Source organism: Pinus tabuliformis, chromosome 8, assembly GCF_031772625.1.
Source record: "Pinus tabuliformis cultivar Carrire ecotype Pingquan chromosome 8, CPIR1, whole genome shotgun sequence".
In the NCBI taxonomy this organism is placed as follows: Eukaryota; Viridiplantae; Streptophyta; class Pinopsida; order Pinales; family Pinaceae; genus Pinus; species Pinus tabuliformis.
The window spans coordinates 744,286,595-744,302,137 of record NC_142294.1 but is presented as its reverse complement, the minus strand read 5'-3'; the positions used below and the strand labels follow the sequence as shown (position 1 = coordinate 744,302,137).

At 32.9% G+C, this 15,543-nt stretch overlaps 1 long non-coding RNA gene across 1 annotated transcript; it reads left to right on the top strand.

Moving 5' to 3' along the window:
• The first annotated feature begins 5,773 nt into the window (after positions 1–5,773).
• LOC149237731 (uncharacterized) lies at positions 5,774–6,373 on the top strand. Its single transcript, XR_016245304.1, has 3 exons — positions 5,774–5,833; positions 5,961–6,048; positions 6,140–6,373. It is a non-coding gene; the product is annotated as an uncharacterized LOC149237731 (long non-coding RNA).
• Positions 6,374–15,543: the final 9,170 nt, after the last annotated feature.

Genomic DNA, 15,543 nt, shown 5'->3' with positions numbered 1-15,543 from the left:
AACCCAAAGGGCGCGAACACGGTCCGATTCATACCAACGTTACACAACCGCTTGGGAGTCACCGGACCACGTGCCCTTCACCTCGAACGATGTGACGCCCCCAATAACACCCCAAAACCTTTCCACCCCCAAAACCTTGTTTCGACTTAGGTTATATCGCTCATAAAAGCCATGCAGGTAAGAGAAACCCTCAGTATTTAACCAGAATGCCATTAACTTATAATGCTCAAATAACCATGGACTCTTGAGGGAAACGAACAGACAATACTGCTGCACCTACGAAGCAGGCAAGACTGCAGAGCTAAACAACCAAGTAACAATAATAACCCAAAGGGCGCGAACAGGGTAAAACCCAAGTCGAGTAACTTTCCAGGATCTCGATGAGGGACAGTTGTCCGCCCACAAGACCACCACAGACGAAAAATCACACAAACTGTAGAGGTAAACAAGCAAGTAACAATACCCGAGCAAGCAGGAACTCCACCGCACACGAAAAATCGCACAGACTGCAGAGCTAAACAAGCAAGTAACAATACCAACCCAAAGGCCGCGAAGATAGTAAAACCCAAGCCGAACTTTCCAGCATCTCGAGGAGGAACAGCTGGCCGCCGATCAGACCACCACAGCGCATGCCGACCACAGCTAAGACAAACCCTCAGTATTCAACCAGAATGCCATTAACTTATAATGCTCAAATAACCATGGACTCTTGCACGCTCAAATAACAAGCTCAATTGTTGATGCCTTGCTATGAACACACTTTATTTACTGGTCATGTTTTCTTTGTATGGTCAGATTTCTCATGCCAAAGTTAATCTTCTTGAAGTTAGACCAGGAAAATCTGGATCACTGATTGAAATTTCAGGCAATCCACAGCAAACAAGTGCACCAATTTTGTATGCAGTTCTTGATCTCCCTCCGACATTTTCCAACATTTGCCAACAATTCGTCTACTGTCCCTCTGTTGCTACTTTTTGATTTTGATTTCTTAGAACAAAAGCAGATTCCTTGATTCAATTAAATTTCTATTTAAGATAATTAACCATAAATCTGTCTGCAAACACGAACCCCTGTAGTACTAACTATATGCTTTGTTTCAAAATTCAGTCAAATCGCAATATAAACAGTATTGGCAATTTCTCTGAGTTTGAGGACCCAATTCTTCGTCAACGGACTTCTGCCAGATTTGAAAGGTACACAACATTTGCAAAATTTTGTCAATTGCTGCTATCATAGTGGTTTTGCTGATCAGTATTTCTGTACTAATGTCCTTGGCATTGTATATCACCTTTGGCAGTGTGACAGCAGCTGGTCAGCTTATCACAAAAACTACAGTTGAAGTTGTAACATCTGAACGCACAGTTGCAGCCATTCTAGGAAAGTCTGGAAATGATCTTGTTAAAATTCAGCAGTTAAGCTATAGTATAAAGAAGCATAAATTTATGCAAATTCCATGGGATCCCCTTCAACTGAAATTTTTGAAACATGCAGATTTGGAATGAAGTGTTGCCATTGCTGACAAAATGACATTGTATTGATAGAATGACAAAATGTTACAGCACAAATCCTTTGTTCTTAAATGATCATCTTGTATCTGAACATTCATCTAGTCGAATGTTGCATTAATTATTAGTTGATAAAAATTGGCATTGGCAGTTTTTATTTTGTCTCTATGGCTCTTGATTCATTATGCTAATGTTTAATAAATTGGGCTCTTTATGTGTTATATATTTGATTTTATGTAGAAAATCAATGTTATAATTCAATTTGAACAAGTTTCATAAATATAAATTACTATCTACTATATTTAGTTACTTGAAATCATTTATCTAATATTTGGGTTTGCTTGTTTCTAATATTTGATAGCCATGTTGGTCATGATTTACCATCATTCACCAATTTCTATCTACTATATTTAGTTACTTGAACTCATTTATTTAATAGTTGGGTTTGTTTATTTTTAATATTTGTTAACTACATTGGGCATGCTTTACCATCATTCACCATTTTAATGATGATTGACCATTTTGACCATGGATTAGCGAGATGACCATGCATTAGCATCACAACCATGTTAATTATGATTAAACACTTTTTACTATTATTAATCATGATAAACATGCCAATTATAATTAAATTTCAATATCTCTGATCCAATATAAAAATATTATTATTATTTATTTTTATTTAATTATAATATCACACTCTATCTTTGATGTTTAAATAAATAATGCATTTTATGATTTAAATTACCCATATAATATTAAATACTGCTTATCCATTCATATTTAATTATAACTATTAAATTATTTATAGTTTTAACTAAGTATAAATTTCCTATAATATTTTTATTATTCAGTATTCATAATGGAAAGATTACACTTCCAATCACAAAGAAATAAAATTCCTTGAATAAAAAGATTCCCACATTGAAATGAACTCTTATGTATTTTTTAAAACGGTATTAATTGAATATGAATTTCATAATTTATAACATGTAATATCATTTCTCCCAGTTGTATTAACCTGCAATAATTAGCTTATGCCAAGGTAAGCCTTTCTTGTCACCAGGTATAAAGTTTAATAACATAATAACTTTTAAAAAATCAAGCTGTCAAAACATTATTTCTAACTAATAAATAGAGTAATTTCAAGTGGTATAGTCAATCTCCATTCTTTTATTATTTTCAATTATCCCAATTTTCATCATTCTATATGTCATCATACCTCCTATGCTTATGTTATGCCAAATAAATGAATTATATTAAACTATACTCCCTAATTAAGATAATCACAAAATAGAAAAACAACTATGTTTAATGACATCTGTTTATCTGTGATGTAAGTCCTTTCATTATACTTCGAAAAAAATTCAATAACAAACTAACTTACTTAAATGGAACACAGATATTGCAGAAAGCAAGAGTATACAACACCAAAAGATAATGAATTTTTTCTTGTAGATCATGATCAATTTACATTTCAACTCGTAGAGTTTAAATGTTTTTTTAATTTTAATCTGTTTATTTTAGTTTTTAATTTATAAAATAAACTTATCAAAATTACTTTGCTATTGTACTTAGATCCTATATTTACTAACCCAAAACTATAAAAAAGACCAAAAGTCATGTCCTTTTGCATCACAACAAATTATTAATTAAATGCAACAAATTACTAATTAGAAATTAGATGCAGGGTTTATTTTCTTTGCTAATTAGTAATTGGACAAATTTAAAGTTCACACTAAAGTTATGATAAACAATATTTTTAAATAAATATATCTTTTGTTCTTTTGACCATGGAATAATTCCCCAATCATTGACATTAACCTGAATGGTATCACTTATGTCCAAACATGTTACTAGATATCTAATCTTTCAATCATGGGTTCAAGACTCCATAATTTTTAAATGCTTAAGTTCTTCTTTGACTTTCGAGAATCATTTATCTAAATATTGAACACTCTCCACCACGGATTTAATTAACAAATTTATATTCATAATAATGTTTGTTTGCTCATTATCATTTTATGAATATTTCCATAATATTCAAATGTAAAAAAATAACAAAATTTTATCTTTTGTGCACCATGAATTCATTATTATGCATTTAAATATATTTTATACCCCATGCTTATTAAAATACATAACTTACTTTAACACTCTCTAATTCTTCATACATTATAATGCATTATTATTACCTTTTATAGTTTTTTTCCGCCAAGGTTTCCATGATTCACTCTTAAATTTTATTACATTTTAATTATTAATCTAAACATTTTCTAAATCATGACACATTGGAAAATTACATCTAAAACTAATCTTACATTTATCACAATTCTTACTTAACAAACACAAAGTTCATTATATTTCACTCTTTTCATAAAGCCAAAAAGTCCATACAACAATTCGCTATCCAATTCACTAAATCTTAATACAAGTAAGCATGCCTACAACACACTAGTAATGCAAACCAGCTCTGATGATAATGCAAATTAAACACAAATTAAATCTCATAATAATAACTCACCAAACTGTTCTATTAACCGGCAGGGACTAGCACCACAACAGTGGCTCCTTGTTATTAATGTTATTTCACTTATTAGTTTACACTATTTATGTGTAAAAATCAATATACTATTTTTTTATTAATATACTAAATTATTTTACATTATATTATAGTTGAAATGGATGCATTTATCATTTTGCATTTTAAAACCTTTGTAGTTATTTGATTATTTTGTGTCATTTTTCATCATGGCTATATTTTACTATTTTGCATTATATCATTACTAAAATTACTGTAACTACATGATTTCTCTAAATCATTTCACCTTATTATTGGTTCAAGTGGTATGATTTATGAAATCAATACAGCTATATGATCCTTGTTCATTGTGTTATTGTTGAAATCAATGTAATTCCTTGTTTTATGTTATTTATTATAATTACAAATTAGTGTCTTTTATATATATAGACATAGTCTAATTAATAGAAAAAATAAATTAAATAGATTTTTTGTTGGAATTTAGCAATACAATTTTTTTAGGAGATTGTGAGTTTTTGTTGTTTAAAAGGAAATTTTGAATACATAAATGGAACCAAAGCCTTGAGGAACTTCCAAGTCACTTCATCTTTGCTAATTAAACAATTTAAATTCATGGTTTTTATAAATATCTACTAGATTTTGGACAAAATTTACCAGTAAAAATGTTTGGAAAATGGCCATTTTGTTTATTTTATATATATATATATATATATATATATATATATATATATATATATATATATATATATATATATATATATATATATATTTGTGTGTGTGTTCCAAGGGTCTTTTATTTATATTATAAAAATTGTATAAATTATATAAAAAATATGTTATTAAAAGTTTTTCATATTGTACAATGGCAAATCTTTAAACAATTAAATTGAACAAATTTGGTAATTAATATCAATATTTAGTTTAAAGAGTGATGACATTAAGAGTACTAGTATAGATCCATCTCAACTATATATCAAGAAAGTATATCATTTTTCATTATTTAAAATGCATTTTCGAAAGCGTTAATATATTCAAAAACTTGAAAATCTCGTTGATCACTTGGATTGTGTAGATTACACAAATCAAACTTGCCATTCCAAAAAATATTTGTTAGATTTCATACAACATTGGCAAAAAAAAATTAACCGGAAAATGGGCCATTATAAAATAGTGTGTACGGTCTCCATAACAAAACAATTTTTTTTTACCACATCCTATACCTAATACATGAGTTCAAATTAAATTTAAACCTTAATCCATAAATATAATTCTGTAACATCAAAATTGTACCATGCAAGGCCTTTAACGTGTTTATTCATATCCTATGAAGCATATATATTATACATTTGGTACAAGGTGTAATTCTGATTTGGTACATTGGCTTTTATTTCGATTTCTTAGTTTTTGAGTCACTGCAACGTGGTGGATCACACCCTGGCATCTTTATTAGGCAGGTAAGCCTTCCCATCGAAGGGTCTGGAACTTTGCTGGATTTTGTCCATCTGGCAACGAGGACTCGGGATCTATAGCCATATCCACGACTCTCCTTTAATCTACAGATCGAACAATTGAGCAATGACCAGGTCGGTACAAGGGAACTAATCGAACCCGACCCTTCGTGCCCTAGGTTCATTTGATCTTTTTAGGTTTTTGTTGGGTTTACTGCTCCTCACGTGGTAATGTTAGGGTTTGTATGATGGAACCTCTGCTACTCATGGCGCCTAGTGATGATTTCTGGAAGACCACCATAACCAAACTGTTGGCCTTTGTCATTACACAGAGGATGGTAGGTTCATTTATGCGTTGCTCAATAACACCATTGTGCTTCAATTTCTGGTCTGTAAACTCTTTTGATAGTTTGTTTTTCTTTTTTTTCTTTTTAAAATAACCTTATGCATGAATTTCGGCTTCAGGACTTTACTCATATGCAGGAAGGGTTATGGTTCAGAGGTTTTTCTTTCGCCTTTCTCGACTGGCTAAGACCGTCTGTGCTTCTGGCAGGTATTTAATTACTGCATGGAGAATTTTGGTCCGCCATGGCTATAGAATTATTAGTAAGTCTCATGTTCTAATATTTTCCTTTAACCTTCAGGTTGCAGAGCAGACATCTGGAACAACCTTCTACACCTATAGGTAATTAGTTATCGGATTTTCACTGTCATTTCTAACATTTGTCTTTCCTGTTCAACCCATACTAATACTGGGTCGATTTCTTCGGTCGTAGGTATGCTCTTCTCTGGAATTGGACATGCCTAAGGTTCTTGGTTGGTTTTTCTTCGAACACTGATAAAGGGTCTCTTCCTACTTCGTTCTCCAAGTTGGTAGACTGGATTCTAGCTCTGATATTGATTATAACTCTTAGGAGGCACCAACTTGGGGTTTTCGTTCATTACCGTTTATCTCCCTCCTTGCTAACCCTCAACCCTGTCGAGTGGTGGAGAATGTATTTTAAGTTTATAAATTCTTTTGAGGCTGTTCCATACAGTAAAAGAATTTTAAGATTAGGGACTGTTGTTCACCCTGTTCTGGGAATGTTTTTACGTATTTTAACATTTACATTGGATAACCTAAATTATTGGGTTTAAGGCCATAGTATTTTCTCCTTTGTGAATATGAATCTTCATTTTGATAATGCATATCTTTTCTTTTTCAGTTATTATGAATCTCATGTTATTCGATTATAGTCGATATTTAATTAGCAATAATTCATACAATGGATTTGTAATTATCTTATCTCTATGGAAAAGATACCAGTCTTCTTACATCGTTGATTACAACAGTTTTTCGATTGAATTGGTACATGATTTCATGGGTTGACTCTTAGCTTGAGGGACTGTGCTATGCAGCAGGTTATCTGGCTCTAGAACTAACCCTCATGCTCTTAATTCATTTCTTTCTTTATTTATAGTTATATGTAACAAATTATGATGGAACCACTATTGGTAAATGATTGTACAATAGAGGTATAACTCTATCTTTGTCGGTTGTGTTGTTTTAACTACTGTGCAATTCTAGCATTAGGATTTCCTTCTACATTTCACTCAGGTTTTATGGTTAATCAAAAATATTTATCTTTTTACATGTATTTTTCATTTACTATTAATCAGTAATTATCACATTACACATATACAGGAAATGAACCTCTATTTCCTTCACACTATGTCATCATCGCATCTACACAGAAGATTAATACTAGTTTTTATGTCCTCTTACTGCAATAAATATTTTAAGCTTGTATATAGGACTAGAGTTTTCCCTTCGCTCACTTTTCTATAAAAAAATGCACAGACACAAAATTTGTCATAGAACAATAAATTATTATTCATAAATACCTTCTTTCTTGAATCCAAGTTCAACCACAGTGAAGAGCAATACTCCACCCAATAGTGAGGCCAATCTTTACTGCGCCTTCCCCCGAGCTAACTTCATGCCCAGGCAGTTCTTTTTTGTAGTTTTTATACATTTCCTATGACTATTTGATCACTATCAGACACAGTCAAGGTCCTCAGACTCCATTGGCTAACCAGCTCAAGAGTCATCGTCCTCCTTTTCTTCTTCCCTTTTTTGTTTCAGATTCCTTAACCCTTTTGGCTTTCTTTTTTGGAGTCTTTTTAGTTTTTGTTATTAACCAACATAACTGCTTAATTACTTGGGGTAGGCTTACTCCAGTATTGCTTCCCAACCATGGTTTTCTAACAATCTGATTATCAGTAATCAACAACATGTGTTTTTATTTATTTTAGTTCCATTCTCAGCCTCCACAGCTCTAGTTCAAGCACATTATTCATACCATAGTAACTATTAAGTGTTTACTATTTTACTTTAATAAAAACAAAATTATCAAGGGTCATTACATCTTACCCCCCTTGAGCGAGACACTGTACCGGTGTTAGATAATCTTAACTCACTAACAAGGTGGGGTATGTTTCTTTAATGAGATGCTCATCTTCCCAAGTAGCCTCTTCTGGACTAAAGTGATTCCATTGCACTTTAACTTAGGTGATAATTCGCTTTCGCAGTTGTACTTCTCTCTGACCTAGGATGCGTAAGGGTTCTACGAGGAATTCTCCTTTTGATTCGACCTATATATATATATATATATATATATCAACAATGACATGTGAAATACATTTTGCATGCGTATATGGCTAGGTAAAGCTAACTAATATACCACTGGCCCAACACGTGCTAAAATTTGAAAGGGGTAGCAGAACCGTGGGGAGAGTTTAGCACAACTTCCCCATCGGAGAGTATTTTTCCTTGGTTTAATTCTCACATACACATGATCTCCAACGTCAAATTATCGAAAGCTCCACTTCTTATTAGCATATGACTTTTTTCGGTCTTGATCTACCTTAAGGTTTGTCCTCACCTTTCTGACTGTTTCCTCCATTTTTGTCAACATATCTGGTCCTAATATTAATTTATCTTCTCGACTAGTTTAATTAATGGGTGTTCTACATCTATGCCTATACAATACCTCAAAGGGGCTCATTTTTAAAGAGGTATGCTAACCATTATTGTAGGCAAATTCCACTAAATGGATGTATTCTTCCCATTCATCGGTTGTTGCATAACATACATTTGCAGCATGTCTTCCAACACTTGGTTCACACGCTTCGTCTCACTGTCAGTCTGAGGATGATAGGCGGTGCTAAATTGAATTTGAGTGCCAAATCCATTGAATAAATATTGCCAAAAGGCTGATGTAAACTTAACATCTCTATCAGAAACGACTACTTTTGGAATTCTATGCAACCTAAAGATTTCTTTCATAAAAATATTTTCAATTTGAACTATTTTTTATATGGATTGGACAGGAATAAAATGTGCAGACTTAATTTGTCCACCATGACCATGATTGATTCATTCTGCTTCTTGGTCTTGGGTAGTCTGGTAACGAAATCGAGTGTCACAGTTTCCCATTTCCACTCGGGAATGGGCAAAGGATGAATTAATCCTGCTGGGTGTTGGTGCTCAACCTTTACCAACTGGCATTCCAAGCATTTAGACAAATATTTCGCTACTTCCTTCTTCATGCTTGGCCAAAAGTATTCCCTTCTTAGGGTAGTGATTAGTTTATGATAGCCACGGTGGGAAGTATATGGACTTCTGTGATGTTTGTCCAAAATTGTGTGCTTAATTTGAGTCTGGTTGGGTATGTACAACTTGTCCCGAAATTCTAGCAGATCTTCAATAATTACTTTATATCCGAGTTTTTGTTCGTTGCTACTAGAATTCTTTGCTTGCTTCCATAAGAACTGATATTCTGGATCGTTCTCAGTTGTTTCTTTAATTTGTTCTTTAAAGTTTTTTTCTTCTTTGGTAAACATAATTTCATTTTTCTACTTAATGCATTTGCCACCCGATTTTCTTTACCCTTTAGATATTTTATTTCAAATTAAAATTCACTTAAAAAGCCTACCCAACATGCTTGACGATCATTCAGAGTGGTTTGTTTAAAATAGTTAGTTAAACTGTTATGGTCTGTCATCAACACAAATTTCTTTCGAAGTAAGTAGTGATGCCGCATTTTCAAAGCATGTATTATAGCTACCAATTCCAAGTCGTAAGCTGAGTATTTCTACTCGTGTTCCTTTAGTTTCCTAGAATCATAGGCAACCACTCTTTCTTCTTGCATGAGTACCCCTCCCACTCCCTCCTTAGAAGCATCCGTACAAACAACAAAATTTTTACTAGGATCAACAATATTTAAAATAGGGGCAGTTGTAAGAAAATGTTTGAGATGGTCAAAACTCTTTTGACATTCGCTTTTCCATTGAAAAAACTTACCCTTCTTCTGTAACAAGGTAATGGGGTATGCTACCCTCGAAAATACTTGAAAAAATCTTTGATATTAGCCGGCAAGACCCATAAATGATTTTATATCTGCCACATTCTTAGGTACCTACCACTCCATTATGGTTTTTATTTTCCCTAGGTCCACTGTTATTCCATCTTTAGTAATGACATGGCCCAAGTACTAGATTTTTTCTTTAAAAAAGTCACATTTACTGTATTTTTCATACAATTGATGTTTTCACAAAGTTTGTAAGACAATTCTGAAATATTTTTGGTGTTCCTCCAAATCCTTGGAATATATCAAAATGTCATCTATAAAAAATCAGCACAAATTGATCCAAATATGGATGAAACATATTGTTCATAAGGCACATGAACATTGATGGAGCATTCATCAAGCCAAAAGGTAAAACCAAAAATTCATAGTGACCATACCATGTCCTAAAAGTAGTCTTGTATATGTCCTCCTCTTTAATCCTAATCTAGTGATACCCACATTGTAAGCCAATTTTGTAAAACATTGTTGCTCCCTTGACCTGATCAAACAAATCATCTATCCAGGGTAAAGGATATTTTTTTTTAATCATTAGCGTATTTAGCTTCCTATAATCAATGCGTAGTCTTAAAGTTCCATCATTTTTCCTAACAAATAGCATGGGAGTGCCCCCATGGCGACACACTTAGTTGAATGTATTTCTTATCCAATAATTCTTGTAATTGCATTTTTGACTTTGATAACTCAGGAACACTCATACAGTAGGGGGGCCTAGACACAGGTGTAACTCCGGCTATGAGTTCAATTGTAAAATCCACATCCCTCTAAGGAGGTAGTCCGGGGATATCATCCCGAAAAACATCTTGAAATTCCCTTACCACAGGTAAGCTTTCCAAGGTGGTCATTTTTTCTTTTGAGTTGGTATAGCCTACCTGCACTGCATAAATATAACAACCTTTCCTCATACATTTAGCTAGTTGCGATGCAGTCACGGGTCTTAATTTTAAAGCTCTTTTTACACCTTGAACTTCTAGTCTAACACCCACTTCAGTCAAATCACTGATTATTTTTGTTTTGTAGTCAACTAATGACAAATGGATTTCCAGAAAATCCATACCCATTAAAACATCATATGATTTTAAGGGTAGAATGTTCAAATTCACAAAGATGGATTGATCTGCCAGTGTTACTGGGCAGCTATCGACTCTTGTGGTTACTCTTCTTTTAGCCCCAGTGGCTAGTTGTACTAGCCATGGTTGTTTAAATTTATTTAACTGTAATTGACATTATTCTACTATCTTGGGGCTAATATAGCTCAAAATTTCTCCCGAATCAATTAATATAGACACAGGATGGTTAAAAATCTTACCTTCAAATTCTACCATAGTCAATTGATACTCCACCTGATGGTCTTCTAACGCAGCATTGATCCTAGGCAGACTCCTTGCCACTTCACCCACAATAGAAGCTTCTTGGATTTGAGTTACTAGTTATGTTCCCTTCCGTTGAGGGCAATTTTTGACATAATGCGGCCCTCCACAACCCCAGCATTATAGTGGGGCCTAACCATTGTCTCTACTTCATCATGTCTGTTATACTACTCTGGAGTGTTTCCTTCATTCCGCTATCTATATTTTTGTTGAAACTTCCCCAGGGGTTTTCTCTGTACATTCCTATATTATCCTTTGAAATTTGTAGATTTTAATCCTTTACCTGACTGTGATGGTTTCTATCCTTTCTTTTCCATCCACCTTTTACTCCGACCGCCCTCCAGATCACAGATTATCATCCTTCTGTTGATGATTCCTAGTTTTGTTCTCGGGGTTCGGAATAGGATCTCTTTGTTTGTGATTTTGCCTATCAGAAAACCTCTTCATTATCTTTTCTTTTTATTGCATTAATCTCTCATTGTCTACTCTTAATATTTCCATTTCATCTTTCAACTGTTGTATAGTTTCATATAGTGTTGTATTAACATTCCAGGCTTCTTCTCTGAGTTGGACCCACATCTGAAGGTGTCCTTCTACCGATGGATTAGGTCCAACCCCCATATTGGATCTTGGTTGGTTATACCCAGTTCTCCTCATCATGTTATCTTCTACTCACTATTTGACACAAAGAAACACACCTTATTAATCTTTTTATAAGATCATACAATTGCAAATAGCTTCCCAATGATCGCAGTGCTAAAATAGCAGCTCTGATACCACTTGTAATGTCTCCATAACAAAACATTTTTTTTTACCACATCCTATACCTAATACATGAGTTCAAATTAAATTTAAACCTTAATCCATACATATAATTTTGTAACATCAAAATTGTACCAGGAAAGGCCTTCAATGTTTTTATGCTATTCATATCCTACGAAGCCTATAGATTATACAGTTGATACAAGGTGTAATTCTAATTTGGTACATTGGAATTTATTTTGATTTCTTAGTTTTCGAGTTGCTGCAATGTGGTGGATCACACCCTAACATATTTATTAGGAAGGTAAGCCTTCCCATCGAAGGCTCTGGAACTTTGTTGGATTTTGTCCAACTGGCAAGGACGAATTGTGATTTGTAGCCATATCCATGGCTCTCCTTTAATCTACATATCAAGCGGTTGAGTAATGACCAGGTCGATACAAGGGAACTAATCGGACCCGACCCTTGGCACCCTAGGTTCATTTTCTCTTCTCAGATTTTTGTGGTGTTTGCAACTCCTCCCATGGTAATGTTAGGTTTTGTATGACAGAACCTCTACTACTCATGGCTCTTGGTGATGATTTCTGGAATACCACCATAACCAAATTGTCAACCTTTGTCATTACATAAAGGACAGTAGGTTCATTTATGCCTTGCTCAATAACACTATTGTCCTTCAAGTTATGGTATGTAAACTCTTTTGATAGTTCATTTTTCTTTTTTTCTTTTCAAAATAACCTTATGCATGAATTTCGTCTTTAGGACATAACTCATATGCAGAAAGGGTTCTGGTTCAAAGGTTTTGCTTCCGCCTTCCTCAACTGGCTAAGACTGTATGTGCTTCTAGAAGGTATTTATTTACTACATGGAGAATTTTGGTTTTCCAAGGCTATATAATTATTAGTAAGTTTCATGTTCTAATATTTTCCTTTAACCTTCAGGTTGTAGAGAAGGCATCTGGAACAACCTTCTACACCTACAGGTAATTAGTTATGGGATTTTCACTATCATTTCGAACATTTATCTTTCTTCTTCATCCCATACTAATACTGGGTCGATTGCTACAGTTGTAGGTATGCTCTTCTCCGGAATTGGACACACCTAAGGTTCTTGGTTGGTTTTTTTTCTGGCACTACTAAAGGGTCTCTTGCTACTTCATTCTCTAGGTTGGTACATTGGATTATGGCTCTCATATTGATTGTAACTCTTAGGAGGCACCAACTTAGGGTTTTCGTTCATTACAATTTATCTCCCTCCTTACTAACCCTCGACCTTGTCTAGTGGTGGAGAATGTATTTTAAGTTTGTAAATTCTTTTGAGACTCTTCCATATAGTAAAAAAATTTTAAGATTAGGGAATATTCTTCACCCTATTCTGGGAAGGTTTTTACGTGTTTAAACGATATACAATAGATAACTTAAATTATTGGGTTTAAAGCCACAATATTTTCTCCTTTGTGAATATCAATGTTCGTTTTGATAATGCATATCCCTTTTTTTTCCATTATTACGATCTCATGTTATTTGGTTATAGTGGATATTGAATTAGCAAGAATGCGGACAATGGATTTGTAATTAGCTGATCTCTATGGAAAAGATACTTAGTCTTCTTACATCATTGATTACAATATTTTTTCGATTGAATTGGTACATGATTTCATGGATTAAGTCTTAGCTTGATGGATTGTTCAGTGCATCCAGTTATCTGGCTCTTGAACTAACCATCATGCTCTTAATTACTTTCTTTATTTATTTATAGTTATATATAACAAATTATGATGTAACCACTACTAGTAAATGATTTTACAACAGAGGTATAACTTTGTCTTTGTTGGTTGTGTTGTTTTAACTGCTCTGCAATTCTAACATTAGGATATCCTTCTGCATTTCACTCAGGTTTTATGGTTAATCGGAAATCTTTATCTTTTTACATGTATTCTACATTTACTATTAATCAGTAATTAGCACATTACACATATACAGGAAATGAGCCTTTATTTCCTTCATACTATGTCATCATTGCATCTACACAGAATATTAATACTAATTTTTATGTCTTCTTAATGCAATAAATATTTTAAGCTTGTATATAGGACCAGAGTTTGCCCTTCGCTCACTTTTCTATTAAAAAATGCACAAACACAACATTTATCATAGACAAATAAATTATTATTCCTAAAGACCTTCTTTCTTGAATCCAAATTCAACCACAATGAAGAGAAATACTCCACCCAACCGTGAAGCCAGTCCCTATTGCACCTCCCCCCGAGATAGCTTCACGCCGAGGCAATTCTTTTTTGTAGTTTCTACATATTTTTTGTGACTATCTGATCACTATCAGACATAGTCAAGGTCCTCAGACGCCACTCGCTAACCAACTCAAGAGTCATCTTCCTCGTTTTCTTCTTCCCTTTTCTGCCTCATATTCCTTAACCCTTTTGGCTTTCTTTTTGGGAGTCTTTATTTCCTAGGAGGTTTCTCGCTAACCAACTCAAGAGTCATCTTCCTTGTTTTCTTCTTCCCTTTTCTGCCTCATATTCCTTATCCCTTTTGGCTTTCTTTTTGGGAGTCTTTATTTCCTAGGAGTTTTTTTTATTAACCAACATAACTGCTTAACTACCTAGAGTAAGCTTGCTCCAGTATTGCTTCCTAACCATGGTTTGCTAACAATGTTAACAATCTGATTAATCAACAACATGTGTTTTTATTTATTTTAGTTCAATTCTCAACCTCTGTGCCTCTAGTTCAAGCACATTATTCATACCATAGTAACTATTAAGTGTTTACTATTTTGCTTTAATAAAATCAAAATTACGAGGGATCATTAAATAGTGATAGCATGTGTTTTTATTTATTTTAGATCAATTCTCAGCCTCTACGGCTCTAATTCAAGCACATTATTCATATTATAATAACTATTAAGTGTTTATTATTTTACTTTAATAAATTCAAAATTACTAAGGGCCATTACATAGTGAGGCTATCTAAACTATTTTAACCATAAAATTTTATTTCCAATTTATTTATGATTTATATTCATAGTTTTGTTTGTTTAATTATATATATAGATGACTTTGAAATATTTTATCTATGATCCACATTAATTTTTTTATCATTAATAATATTTTTTAAATGTTGCATACTAATTTTATATCAATAATTGAATGAGTTCTCTCTTATTATTCTTCTTAAGAAATAATAAAATTTGTTTGCTTCAAATACTTTATATATATATATATATATATATATATATATATATATATATATATATATATACGAAATTGATCTTTAAATAAATTAGTTAATTAGCATAGATATTTAAATAATTCATTTAAGTGTTGTATTGAAATAATTTTAAAAATCATTTATAATTTCATGTTACTTCATATAAATATTGAAATATTTTATTTATGATTCAAAGTGAAGATAATTTTTTTACCAAGTCACTTTCATATCAAACATATATATATATGACAAGTGTGAATTCGACATTGAATACAAATATAAT